Below are 12674 nucleotides of genomic sequence, written 5' to 3'. Positions count from 1 at the left end.
ATACTCTGAAAAGGCAGAATTAATTTAAGTGCTTCTGATCCTTTCCAAAAGCTCATAGAGACTTGGATAAATCAGTTTAGGATACAGAGATCCCCATCTTTCACTTCCTTTCCTGCCTAAACACCATCTAGTGCTCTGCTACTTTCTTGACTTTCTTGTACTGCAAATATACGTTACACACCCTCAAATGGATGTAAGACTGAGGTGGATTTTTTTCATGTAAAATTCATGGCATCACTTTGTGGAGCCCTTCAGGACTGGTGAGCATCCTTGTTTGGTTGGTTGGAGTGGAAGTGTGTACCTGACATCTCCCAGGGAAATGGGTACTAGTTGTGCCCAGAAATATTACTGTGTCCATGCATTATCTGAAGAAGATCTATAATAAAATATATTTTCTTCATGGAATTCTGTTGTTTCTGTCCTTTTTGTGTCTGTCTGTTTGCAGAAAAAGTCAGAAAGCTTGTTAGTTTTATAAGACTCCCTCTTCTGTTAAAATTTTAACAATCAATTTTGTCAGCCAATTTGGAACTTTTATCTCTAAAAACCCAGCCTAATTTAAATATCTAAGACTTAAAGATTTCCCTAGGCAAAATATTCACTTATCCTCTGCTAAATTATCCAGAATAGCTGTAAAAGGTTAAAAGTCAAACACTACGCCTGCCCGTAAGTCAGGACTGACATTTCTTTACGAATCTTGATTTTGCTAGTCCAGCATTTCTCACAGTATGATCTAGAACAGACGAAGTTTAGTCACAATACTAAGATTTATCCAGATGGATCAGAATATTTGTTTGGAGAGTTCTGACACTCAGGAGAGTCATGTCCTTATTTGAAGACTGCTGATATCACTGATTCACAGGTGAAACTCTTGGCATCCATCGTGTTACTCTGAAGCACCCATGAGAAGCTGGACATGACCTGCAGCCTCTCATCTTCTGGATCATTACACCACTTCTCCCTTCAGTGCATCTTGAGCAGCCATACACAATGAAAAAGAAGAGGGAAGCTCTTTGTATGGACTGGGACCCTGACATTTATTGGCACTCAGTATTGGATGAAGGGGTGAAATGCACACAGAGATGAAAAAACAGGCCTTTGAGGGAGATGCTTCTCAGAAATGTCTGAGTAGAAGCCAGATGTAGAGGGGCTATCAAGCATGAGTAAGAATATTTTAAAAGTCAAGTATGAAATATGTAGTACCCTGCTTTGTAGTTTTTCCACTGGGATATAAGAAAATGACCTTCCACAGTGCCTTTTCTAGTCACTTGTCTTGCTCTCATTCATTGGTCAGAATGGTTTAGTAATGTTATGTGGAGACTGAGAGTCCTACAGACAGGGCTCCCCAGGAGTATCAGTGGCTGACCAGGGCTGGAAGCACTGGGCCTCCCACCAGGCCCCATCTCACAACCCTAGCCAGGGGCAGGGTAGTCCCTTGACTGGACACTGGGGCAGCCCCTCGCATTAGGTGCTTTTTAGGGGACACCCTTGGGCAAAGCCAGGACAGGACGTGGGCCCACGGTTGTCCCAGTTCAGAAAGGCCCACGGCCGGGCAAGGCAGGCCTGTGGGGAATTAGAACACTGTCCTGCTGTGGCCTGGATGGGGCAGGAGTTGAAAGCTTCAGGACTGATGTGGGGTTCTGGGGCAGGACAGGGGAGGCCTGGGAGGCAGGGCAGAAACAGCAACACCTGCTAGTACCCTCAGCATCCTGGCAGTATCTTGCTATGAGATCTTCTCAGAGTTGAATACTCCTGCAGAGACCTGCCTTCAGCAACTCACATTGGCAATATTGGCCCAATAATATCCACCTATACTTCTGAGATGAGAACAGTGTCAGATCTGAAGGAAACCTAAAATCAGCCCTAATAACCAATTTTCAGTCACAAGCAGTTAGCACTTCATCATAGGCAACACCTTGTAGAAAATCCCACCTGGAAAGACTCTGCAAACACAGACTGGCAACCCCTGTCTGATGTGATCTTACTTTGACATTGTCTGGCCAAGGTAAGATTTATCAGACCTTTGATACAGAGATGTGCACAGATGGGAACTCAGCATTTGGATTCAGACTCCAAGTATGTATGCTGTTGGGAATGAGGTATTTGGGAAGTCCTTGCTTGGATCCATCCTTCTTCCAAACACAAAACAGTTTCAATGAATGAATGAAAATCCTGGAGGCTGATTCTGGTGCTTTTTCATCTTGACATATCAGGAAAACATTTATGCAATTAGAAATGCTCCTACACTTTCTCATAGACCATAGCATCCTGTGAGACTAATTAGCAAAAGACAGAAACCTCCCTAAAGATTAAGTCAAGAGGAAAGATGAAGCATTCTTCTTTTCTCTGTTTCAAATGATTCAGCTGAAAATTTATCAAGTAGCAGGCAAATACAATAACGTGAGAATGATCCATCTGTTGCATAAAACCCTATTAGAAATAAGTTAGCAGTTTACACTGTAGGTGATCTTAGCTTTATTGCCTAGTGTTTCGCTTGCTCCCTCTTGCAGTATATACATCCCTGGAAACATGTCTTTTAAGCCATATATTCTCTGCAGCTACAAGATGAGACCGATATCTAATCTACATGATGTTATGTATTTTTCTTGAAAGGGCTGGAAATATTCACCCCTAACTAATCAGAAATGAAAGAAAAATAGTTTAGCTTTCTCTTCTCAGTTGTTAATAGTCCTCAAATCTATATGAAAGTTACTCTGTAACATCTGCAGTTCTTTCCTCAAGAAAAGCTTAGACTTGTTTTAGCCCTGAAACCAAATTACTACTTACCTTTCCAAACAGCAATTAGGAGTATTTGCAGATTGGTCAGAGAGGTATATAGAAGCCACAGGGATAAAGCAATTGTGCTATACCTCACAGCAGCAAATAAACAATAAAGTCCATCACTCAGACTGAAAAAACATCTTTGTGTTTGCTTGCTCTCATTCTTTCCCTCCTCTCAGTAAGAAGAGAAGCATATAGCAAATGCATTTGTTGTTGCCCATAAAAACAGACAAGGAAGATTAAGATAATTTAATTTTGCCCACATTTTTAGACCAGCCAATGGATACACCTCTGCTAAAAATAATCATCATAGGAAATGCTTAGGTGAGAGACAACAGAGAGATACTCACCAATTTCCTTAATACATTTGATTACTTAGGATAAAAACATATGTCATTACCAATCATATTTGGTTTCCAAATAGAAAAGAAAAAGCTGTAAAATAGCGAAGTGTTACCTAGGAGAAAGAAAAGATGGATGGTATATGATCTAGTTGGACTTATTGTAGAAATAATTGGACACAATGAACCGGACATCTTGAGTCACTCTTTCTCTTATGAGCATTCTAAACATTTTAAAGTAGGTTGTCGTCCCACCACTGTCTTTCCAGTCTAATCTTAGTTCATCATTCCTCTTAGCAGGATTTTCTTCCCACAGTCAACATGTACTGGTAAAAGAAGTGTGACATCCAGGAACCCACCTCCAGTATTGCTCAAATTCTTTCAGAAATGGCCACCCTACTCTTGGATGCTGCACTGCCATGTCTTACTAAAAACAAGTCAACATGGGCTAAAAGAGAGCTGCCTGACAATAAATGTTATGAAGAATATGGTGGCATTTAAGGGGAAGATTCAAGGAATGTTCTCTCTTATAATTTTTTTTTTTAATACTTTACTGGCTCTGCCAATTTAAGATCTCAGTAATACTAGCACATTGGAAGTAACTACTAAGGTATATGATCTATTATTGCTTATTGCAACCTCAAAACTAAACATCCCCTCCCTCTTTCCTTTTCCTCTCCTGCTTTCCTCAAAGGTCTGGAACATTTCTTTTCCTACTAAAATTTTAATTTATCAATGATGACATCAAAACCACTAATTCGGTGTGGTATCCATTGATACCACTGGGGTATCTTGCTTTCAAAAATAAGTCATAAGAAAAAAGGAACATACTTTTTTTAAAAAAAAATGAGTGACCCATTAATTTCTTACATTAGCTGTGTGTTTGACATTATAGATCTGTGGGCTAATGATAATTCAAAATTTAACTCCAAAAAACAAGATGTCTCATATGCACTTACCTCAAACACAAGAAAACAAATATTCTCCTCAACTTATATGACTAACCAATTGGGATGGAGGACCCACTCCAGATAAAATATAACAGCCTGTATGACACCTTCAGTTATGCTTTTATCTTTGAAATAAACTCCTTTGTTAGTTTAGAGCTTTAGTAGTTTTGATTCACTATTTTTTTTCCCCTGAGACTTACTTTCTTCCATAGCACAAATCCCCACAATCTCCTCATCATGTCAACAGGTCTTGACCAAAAGGATAGGGAAAGAAGTACTTTATTAAGAGCAGCCCAGAGGAGAAGGATGTGGGAATGTTTGTTGACCAGAAATTCAACATGAGCACTTTTTGTATTAAACTGCTGCCTCGTCAGGTTTTTGAATTTTGCAGTTAGAGACCTAACTTGTCATTTCCGAATACAATACTTTATACTCATATTTTAAAGAAGAAGAAACATACTAGAACTTCTGTAATCTCTGATTCTCTGTTCTGGAGGAGAAACTCCTTTCTGATTTCAAATTTAGAGATCAGTGGGACTGATCAAGTGAGAAATCTTACTGTTTCACGCAATTTATGCCTACAGTCCAATGCTGTCTGACTGCAGTTCTGTTACAGTCAGAGAAATGTCTAGGCACAAGTAGAAGTCAAAATCTGGTATTGGTAGAGGTTCTGTTAACTTGCAAGTGGTGGTGTAACTAGTCTGCTTTAGCCAGGTGGGATTTATTAAAGTCGCTTAGTATTCATTTGAAGGAAAAATTGAAGGAAAGTTAAAACTAAGCAGATCTAGCCATCCTACCTGGTTTGCAAAAATTGTGTAACTCACATAGTCTCTGGGGATCCCTGACTTTGGGAGAACACATAACTGTTATTTTTAATTTCCTAGATTTCTTCCCCAAAGTTCCCCATCCTGAGCTCCCACTACAGTCACTAAAATTTTGGAGTATTCATGATAATTCTCAATATCTGTCCCTATTATCAATTCTGTGGACTTGTTTCTACAAGCACTTAAATATCACCATCCTCTATTGACACTGTTGGGAGAGGAGTGCTTCCCAAGTGCTTCCCATGCCACAGGGCTTCCATCCAACCTATGAATTTCCAATGCCATTTTTAAAAAGCATTTCTGATTATCAACTTAGAAGAATATTTATTGGAGGGTCATATTTATAATTTGGCTGATTACTCTGTTTACCATAGCTTTTATGCCTTTCAAAAATGATTAGTTTGTCACTCTACTATGTTCCATTCTGTTTAGTCATGCTTGGCTTAGCTCTATTAGTTTATTTGATGCCTTTGATTCTAAATCTTCACTGGCATGATCATAGTTATCCATTTTCAAATTATTACATAAATATCTCCCATTCCTCAGATTTCTTTAAAACAAGTAATTGACTGAATTAAGGGCTTGAATGTTTCTGTGCAGCTGCACATCCGTCTGCCACAAAATTTTTATTACAAACTAAAGAAAAAACAAACAAACAACAACAACAAAAAACATTGCTTTTATCAGAGTTTCTTCCATGAAGGGATGTTGCAATTTGAAAAGGCAACAAAGTTAAGCTACACTCTGATGCCAGTCTTAGGTTATTGTCTCAAAAATTAAATCTTTAATGTAAACTCAATCACTGTGAATACCCTGATAAAAAAAAAGTAAAACATGATGCAAACAGAATTTTCTTTTAGGAAATAGTTTCACCATTTGAATCTCTACTTCTACCATCAAAATTGTTATTAAAAAAGGACTATTCTATACTGGATCCTGAAAGTTTATCACAGGGTCACGGCCTAAGGGTGATTAGGATCTTGTTTCAGTTTTTAAATTATTTTAAAAAGCCAAGTGCTTCCACCACATCTGCTCACACTTAGATACTTTGGTTTTATATCTTCCAAAGTCTGTTTGGTGATATCCTTCTTTGTGATTAATGAGATGGATGTCACATGTACAAGTTTTGAAATCAATATCTGATTCTTGTTTTTATGGAAAATATTTTTGCGATCAGCCACTTTTATGTAACTATAATTAAAAAGATGCACATTTGACAAATTATTACTGTTTAATGAGTCAGTGAAGAAACACTGTGTGAAAATAACACTCTTTTTAATAGACAACATCTCTTTTTAATAAACAACATCTCTTTTTAATAGGTAACTACTCTCATTTTTTTTAAAAAAAAAAAAAGAGAGAGAGAGAGAATGAGAGTGAAATTAATTTTCCTCAGTCCAAGATGTTAATACAGTATATAAGGAGTCAATGGCAAGTAAGGGTCCTATACATAGGTTCACTCTGCTGCTGCAAGTTTAATATGTGTATATAGTTATACATAAAAATTATGTATTTATCAAATTCTCACACAATTTTTAAGTACCTTCTCAAGACAAAAAAAAAAAAAAAAAAAAGGAAAAACTTTAGAAAAGGGTAATTCAGCCCATTTTCTCAATGTCAAATAAATAGGGGTCTGTGTGGGTCTTTTAATTATAGAATCCTAGAATACTTAGGGTTGGAAAAGACTTCCAGGATCATCTAGTCTAATTGTCCCTCTACCACTAATATTACCCACTAAACCATGGCCCTAAGTGTGACATCCAACCTCCCTTTAAACACCCACAGGGACACAGTAACGTGTCCTGGGTAACATGTTCCAATGCCTAACCACTCTTTCTGAGAAGAAATTTCTCCTAATTTCCAACCTGAAATTTCCAATCAATCAACTAAATTCTGAGCTTCATATATGACAGTCCCTTTACTGTAGGTTTCCTCTTCTTATTGTTCACAAAGTCATGTGATGGAGCATATTTAAACATTTATTTGTATACATGTTACACAAATAAGTGGTTTGGTCATTGGCATGCCCTCCCACAGATCAAAGCTACATGAAATTTCTGTGATATTAATCACTGGTGAATTCTTCAGGAACAATTGTAGCACCAGCCCTTAGTCCTGATGAGAACACACTCTCAACTTTTCTGGATCCAATACTGTGGACTAACCTTACATCAGGTCTTCAGGGTATGTGTAGATGTAGCACTTAGTAGAATGGTTTAACTGTGGACTTGTCATTATTAGGTTAAAGATTGGACTAGATGATCTTAGAAGTCTATTCCAACCTGAATGATTCTATGATTCTATAAGCCTGCATTTAAAATGCCCTGTAAATGACACCTTCCACTAAACCTTCCAGAGCCTTTCAAATTTGCTGATACTGTGATTAGATTCTGAATTCCAGCCAGTTTTAATATTTTTATTTTATCTGGCTTGGTTCCTAGGACTCAGTCCAGATTGTCTTTTGGTCTCGTTAGTTTGTCAAATAAGCATATACTGTCCATAAATGATATTGCTCTTTCTCCAAAGATTTTTCTTTCATGATATCAGATGACCTTATTATAGACTCAAATTTTTTCCATATTATTGCAGAAATTATTATAAATTATTGACATTAAAGAACTGAATCATGAACCTGGGGCAATCAACAATTATGCTGAGAAAACATGTTCTGCTTTCTCTGGATCATCTATCTTCAGGTCAGGTCCTTTTGAGCCACATGAAGACTGAGAAAAATACAGGATATAAAGAGAACTGAAGAACAGGCTCTTGCTGAGAGCTTCACCAGAAAAATAAATAAATAAATAAATAAATAGATGTTGAGGTGTATTAGATATGTTTCTAGAGTGTCCATTTTGTTAATATTTATAGTGCCTCGATTGCAAAGTTTTCCCATAATTTTTCTAATTGCAGCTATTGAACTTGTAAAAACCTTGTTAAGGGTCTTTCCCTCAAAGCACGCACTGCTGAAATATTTTTCCATATAGGTTTATGCTGCTTTTCCTACCACTCAGAGATTCAAATTTAATTTTCTATAAACATATCTGATTTGCAAAATACTTATTGCCTACTCAAAGTTGTTCTTTGCTTTACATATTATTTTATTCATTTTCGTAGACATTCTCTCCCTCTCTGAATCTTCTGGGAGAGTCCTTATATACTGTCTTCTTAAAACTAAGACAAACAGTTTTGTCTTGGAACAGCATTGGAACAGGCTGCCCAGGGAGGTGGTGGAGTCACCATCCCTGGAAGTCTTCAAAAGACGTTTAGATGTAGAGCTTAGGGATATGGTTTAGTGGGGACTGTTAGTGTTAGGTTAGAGGTTGGACTCGATGATCTTGAGGTCTCTTCCAACCTAGAAATTCTGTGATTCTGTGATTCTGTGAAACTGCAGTATTTTGTCCATATATTGTAAATATACACAAGCAAAAAATGTCCCCTGTCCTGGTTTTAGCTAGGAGAGGGTTAATTTTCCTCCCAGTAGCTGGTAGAGTGCTATGCTACTGGGAGGAAAATTAACTCTCTCCTAGCTAAAACCAGGACATCCCCAAAGCTTGAAAAGAACTGTGACTACGTAGGGCTATAGCACTTTGTAAGCACATAATAAGTTGAGATAGACCTCTTCTGTGTTTATTTTCATCTACATGGATCAGATCAGATGGTGCTCAGGAACAGAAGCAAAATAAATAAGAAATGAGCAAACCAATCAACCCATAAAAATACCATCTTTAACTTTTTCACCTAACATAATTTACCTATACCTTGTTGGTATGGGAAGACTAAGGTTCCCCAAAGAGTAACATATGTGTAATAAATAAATAAATAAATAGAATGATCAACAATTTAAATGCTGGACTTCATATTTTCTACAGAAAAATTGCAGCCTCTCATAGCCTTTGAACAATGGCTTTTGTTTTGAACCTGGTATCATGAGTAAATTTTATGTCATACCCCCCAGGCCTGTATAAGACGCATAGTACATGAAATTCTGATTGTTTGTATGTCTTAATCCTGGCCACTACTAGTCCTTATTACATTAACAATTTGTGACACTTGGTTCTTTTCTCCCTTTCTTTCTGTTTGTGGGGCATTTTAAAATACTCCAGGAGAATTTGTCATATCTCAACATTCCACTCAAACAATCAAATTATTGGAGTGAAGTGTACAGGACATAATAAAATGATGTAGAATAAAGTCAAAGAAATTGGATGTTTTGCAATTTATTTCAGTAATGCACATTAATACTTTTTTTTTTTTTTTTTTGGTCATGTTTTGACAGGCAATGTAAACTCAGAATTTTCCATTACAGAAGATGTAGAAACTAACATTTACAGGTAAATCACCCATCCTAAAACCTGGTGGCTTTCTATTACCATATAATGAAAAAACACTTTCACAGGAAATGCACCTTTTGTCTACTAGACAAAAATAAATTTTAAAAGATAAAAATAAAATAAAATAAAAATAAAGAAAGAAATCCCATATATGACCTGATTCCTGTTGCTCTTATTCGAACAAATACTGAACAGTACACTAGAGACAGATTTTATAGCATGAAATCAAATGAGATCTGAAAGACAGCAATATGTGAGATATCATATAATATTTGCTAATAGATAGGAACAGAAAATGTTTTGTCAGCAGTGTATGGTTCATGTAAAACTGTTGATAAGTTATGCAATTTATTATCTGTTTTAAATATCACTTAAATTTAAGGGTACAAGCTGATCATATTTTCAGTCTTTCAGTGCAGAATGCATTATATCAGATGCTGTTATTTAATAAAATAAAATTGAAAAGTGATGGCAATAGAGAACCTATGTTACACATACAAAATTTCAAATGAAGGCTCTGGGAAACTACTGAAAGCAACTACTGAAAGTAACCGGTGCCTTTCTTGTTTTCTCTGGACTCTCACTTAATAGCAAGAGTCAATAAATACATTTAATGTTCCAACTACTTATTCATTTCCCATGTATGGTGTTTATTTCATTTCTTTCCTCCTTTTCTGTTTATTTCCTTTTGCTTTATACCTACCTCTGTTACATGTTGACATTTTTATTATAGTAAAATATGGTTTAAATTGACACCTATGAATCTCTTTTACATCGTCAGGACAGGTCATTTACTCATCTCTACACTGTGCTGTATTTAAACTGAATGCCTAAGGAGACGCCTCGTTACGTCACTAGCCTTTGCTGCGTGACCACCTGGCTTCTCTATTGCATATATTGTACAAAACCTCCTTATACTGCCATATATTTACCCAAATTAACCCCCCCTTTATTTTATTTTATTTTTTTTTTTTTTTTGACCTAGGCACATATATGGGAGCTACTGCTCATTGGGGTGCAAGATCAGATATCCAGGTGGAGACAAGTGATGAGTGGTGTCCCTCAGTAGTTGCTGTTGGAACAGGTGTTATTTAACTTGTCTGTCAGTGACATGAACAGTAGGATTGAGTGCATCATCATTAGACACCACTGGTGTGGATGACACCAAGCTGTGTAGTGCAGTCAATTTGTGGAGGAAAGGGATGCCATCCAGAGGGATGTGGACAGGCTTGAGAAGTAGGCTTGTGAGAACTTCATGAATTTCAGCAAGACCAAGTGCAAGGTTCTGCACCTGGGTTGGGGCAATCCTAGGCACAGACTGGGTGGAGAATGGATTGAGAGAAGCCCAGAGGATAAAAGGAGTGTTGGTTGATGAGAATCACAACATGAGCCAGTAATACGCACTTGCAGCCCAGAAAGCCAACTGTATCTTGAGCTGTATCAAAAGCAGAGTGGCCAGCAGATTGAGGAAGTGATTCTCTCCGTCTACTCTGCTCTTGTGACATACCACCTGGAGTACTGTGTTCAGCTCTGGGACTCCCAGCATGAGAAGGACATGAACCTGTTGGAGTAAGTCCAGAGGAAGGTCGTGAAGATAGATGATAGAAGTGGCTGGAGCACCTCTCCTATGAAGACAGGCTGAGGGAGGTGGGGTTGTTCAGCCTGGAGAAGAGAAGGATCCAGGGAGACATTATAGTGGCCCTCTAGTACCTAAAGGGGGTCTACAGGAAAGCTGGGGAGGGACTCTTTTGTTAGGGAGTGTAGAGATAGGACAAGGGGTAATGGTTTTAAACTAAGAAAGGGTAGATTTAGATTAGATAATAGGAATAAATTGTTTACTATGAGAGTGCTGAGGTACTGGAGCAGGTTGCTCAGAGATGTTGTGGATGCCCCATCCTTGGAAGTGTTCAAGGGTAGGTTGGATGGGGCTTTAAGCAGCCTGGTCTGGTGGAAGGTGTCCCTGCCCACTGTGTGTGTGGGGGGGGGGGGGGGGGGCGGGGGGGTGTGGTGGAAATAATCTTTAAAGACCCTCCCAACCCAAACCATTCTATGATTCCATGATTCTATGGTCACACTGTGAGTAAGAGCAGGAACAGAGGTAAATGAATTTTTATATTTTAGTTCACCTTTCACCTCTGACCAACTTTTCCTTCCTCAAACTCCTTTCCTCCATGCAATTGTAACAGTGGGAAAAAAATGGCCTTGAATACCAGTTTGTGCTGGGCTTCTCTAAAAAGCTTGTCAATATTGCCCTTTTTACATGACACTTGCATGACACTTGTCATGCCAACCATCTCAGGATAGGAAGACCTGTCATAGAACCTCTGTTTAAGAGATTTTGTGGACAGATCTGTTGTCCACAATTTTTTAATGGGGCTGTCACATGAAGCAGATTACAGAAGCACTCTTGTGGGCTAGCGCAAGTGTGGCAATTATTGGTTCACACACATCTGGTACATAACTAGGAACAGAAGTGTCCTCTTGTGAACCAAGGATCCAGCTCTCATTACTGGAAATCAATTATCACACCATGAGTGAAGTTGATGAAAGGCTATGAGCAGTATCCAAGGCTAAATCATCTTTCTTTCAGCCATACTCAATAAATACACACACTTAAATTATATATCTAGGCTTTACAGTCAATTGATAGACAAGTTTCAGTTAATAAGTAAAAAAAAGATAAAGACAACAAATATCAGGGTCTTGTAATCAAATTGCTTTGAAGAGGCAGGAGTAATTCTTCCTGACTGGGATTTTCAACCTGAAACAATGTCCTGGAGCTACATGTGGTTCTCAGACGTTCTTTATGCACCACCACCTGAGGAATAGGCAACACTTCGTGTAGCTAATATGCTCAGCAAGAAATCATCAAACAGGTTTCATTCCTTCCTCTGACAAAGGGAAGTTAAAATTCTTCTACTTTGCAAATAATTGAATATTAACTGGGCTGTGAAAAGAGAACAAACAGACCAGGAGGATTACAGCATTTATACATTGCTGTATGTTTAAATATTTTATAATAATGATCCAGTGAAGCTGAGCATCTGTTCTCCCAAGTGAATGTCCTTCTATTCTACTTTGTGAGTGGCCCAGTATGCTTTGACACCATCTGAGTCAGGATAAAGATAAGAATGAACAAAAAAAAAAAAAAAAAAAAAGGAAAATAAAGGAAAAAAAATAATAATAAAAAAGGAAAATATCTAAACTGGGTTCCCTGAACTGCATTACATAATCCTGCTGCATCACTTCTATGTTTTCTTCCTTATTAATCTCCTTAAACATGTAGCAGCAGCTGTGTTTCTGTCCCTTCTCTTTTGTTTCCCTACCTATCTTCTCATGCAAAAAAAAGAAGCTGTAACATTTGCTAAAATTCACACACTCAAGAACTCGAGGTCAGGATAGAAAATAAATAAATAAATAAATAAATAAATAAATAAATAAATAAATAAA

The sequence above is a fragment of the Oxyura jamaicensis genome, chromosome 3, assembly GCF_011077185.1.
Source record: "Oxyura jamaicensis isolate SHBP4307 breed ruddy duck chromosome 3, BPBGC_Ojam_1.0, whole genome shotgun sequence".
Taxonomy (NCBI): domain Eukaryota; kingdom Metazoa; phylum Chordata; class Aves; order Anseriformes; family Anatidae; genus Oxyura; species Oxyura jamaicensis.
This window is presented reverse-complemented; position numbering follows the sequence as displayed.